At 47.4% G+C, this 2,192-nt stretch overlaps 1 pseudogene; it reads right to left on the reverse strand.

Moving 5' to 3' along the window:
• Nucleotides 1-813: 813 nt before the first annotated feature.
• Nucleotides 814-1,842, reverse strand: LOC115204092 (myosin light chain 4 pseudogene; annotated as a pseudogene).
• Between the last annotated feature and the right edge of the window lie 350 nt (nucleotides 1,843-2,192).

A 2,192-nucleotide genomic window follows, 5' to 3' on the forward strand; every position in this document is an offset into this window, starting at 1 on the left:
ATTTACTTTGGCCACCTGCTAAGCCACCCAGGGCAGGATCTTCCTCCCCATGTAGTGGTTGTATTAGTGAGTGTGAAATTTGTGTTTACAGCCTGGTAAGCCAGCATTAAGCCCACTGTCTGCTCAGCACTGGGGATCAGAGAGGCAAGCCTCGGGCCACCTGTCTGACGGATGACAGGGGGGACATAGTGGTGGCTGAGGGGGTGGGTATGTGTGTGTTTGGGTGAGTGTGTACATGCGTACAGTATATACTGTATGTGTGTGTGTGTGCATACCTGTTCATATCTAGGTATTTTTCTAGTTTCACTGTAGCTGCCCCCCAACTGAGACCAGCACTCAGCCAGACATCACTGTCACTGTGTGTGGGTGGGTGAGGGGTGGGTCTCTTGAGCTCACCCAGACATAGAATACCCTGAGACACCCCTCTCAGAGAGATTGTAGAGATTGTAGAGATGTGTATCCAGTGTGACTCTGCAGGTAAAAATAGAATCTGTTCCATTGTTAAATGGAGCCAAATCTCCTTGATTCCTCCATGGCTGAGCAGTTCTGTTCCTCCATCTCACACAATAAAGTTCAGGTATTAGACTCAAATTGGAGGCAATTTGAGGAGTAATTTGACAATACCTGGCTTTTACTGAGCTCTGAAATACTTGGAAATATGACAATTCTTGTCTTTTTCTGAGCTCAAAAATATCGGGCTCTTTATTCGAAGCAACGTCAATGTACTCTGTCCAGAGTGTAATGGAAATTTACCATTAAAATTCAGCTTTTGCGGATAGATATCAGATGTTGAGTAAAACAATTATTAGAGACTTTATTATCAGATGTGCTTTATTTATTACATTTATAATATTCATGATTTATTAAATGTATAATGTTCATGGCTTCAGTATCTCATTAACATTTCTCTATAAATAACTTTTTTTGTCACTGTACATTTTTTATTCAAGGAAAATTAGGTCTCATAATCAACATTCTGTGGCATGATTGTTACCAGCTGCTTTTAGCAACAAACATAACAGTACATTTAGGGACATGCTCACAACTAAAGTGGCAGTGGTTTTGATGAGACGGGTACTGTTAGAGAATCATTGAAGTCCTTCTGGTAAAAATCCAGCTCACCCAGACAGAATGTGCTTTACGAAGGAGGCGTAGTTGATGCATCCGTTGGCGTCCTCTTGGCCCGCCATCAGCCTGTCTACCTCATCCTCCGTCATCCTCTCCCCCAGGGTGGCCAGCACGTGACGCAGCTCAGCGCCCATGATGGTGCCGTTGCCCTCCTTGTCAAAGACCCGCAGGCCCTCAACAAAGTCCTCAAAGTTGCCCTTGTCCTTGCAGCGGGAAATGTGCTGCAGCATTGGCAGGAAGGTCTCAAAGTCCACCAGCTTGCTGCTCATGTCCTCGGGCCGAGGCTTGCCCAACACCTTCAAGACATCAGAGTTGGTGGGGTTTTGGCCCAGCGCCCGCATCACATCGCCACACTGGGCGAACGTGATCTTCATCTCCCCTTTGGGTGTGCGGTCGAACAGGGTGAAGGCCTCCTTGAACTCCTCGATCTGGTCAGCGCTGTACTCGAGGGTGATGCTCTTGGGGTCAAAGTCGGGCTCCTTGGGGGCCTCAACCACAGGTTCGGGGGTCGGAGTGGGCTTGGGCTTGGCAGCGGGTGCTGCTTCCTTTTTGGCAAGCTCTGCCTTTTTGGACTCTGGCTTCTTAGCTTCCACCTTTTTGGGGGCCATGGTGCTGAATGCGTTGAGCTGGGGTGCGTGCGTCTACGTGCTCAGCGTTAAAGAGTGAGAGTTCGGAGGTAGGGAGGAGGCAATTCCTAAGCACAGATGGTCAGAGCCTCTCCTGAAGCTTTTATATCTACTTAGCCTGGGGAGGGGAGATGGGGCCGATTAACAAGGTCGTATGGCACACTATAAAAGGAAGAAACCTGAAATAGATCTGCCTGTCCGTGGCGTCACAATGAGGTATTGTTCTCAGCTGCTATCATCAAGCCGACAGGGCTCTCCACTGTCATTGGCCAGGGTCCAGATACATTAGCCCAAAATGTTCTGTCTCACTGATGGGTGCAGGCAGGGATCAGGACACACAGACAATGTATTATTGCATGTGAACATTGACCAAAATAGCTTTAGTGGCCATTCACTTTTATGGCAGTTCATTAAAATGAAAAAAATATCTTATGAAAT

Source organism: Salmo trutta, chromosome 12 (genome assembly GCF_901001165.1).
Source record: "Salmo trutta chromosome 12, fSalTru1.1, whole genome shotgun sequence".
NCBI classification, from domain to species: domain Eukaryota; kingdom Metazoa; phylum Chordata; class Actinopteri; order Salmoniformes; family Salmonidae; genus Salmo; species Salmo trutta.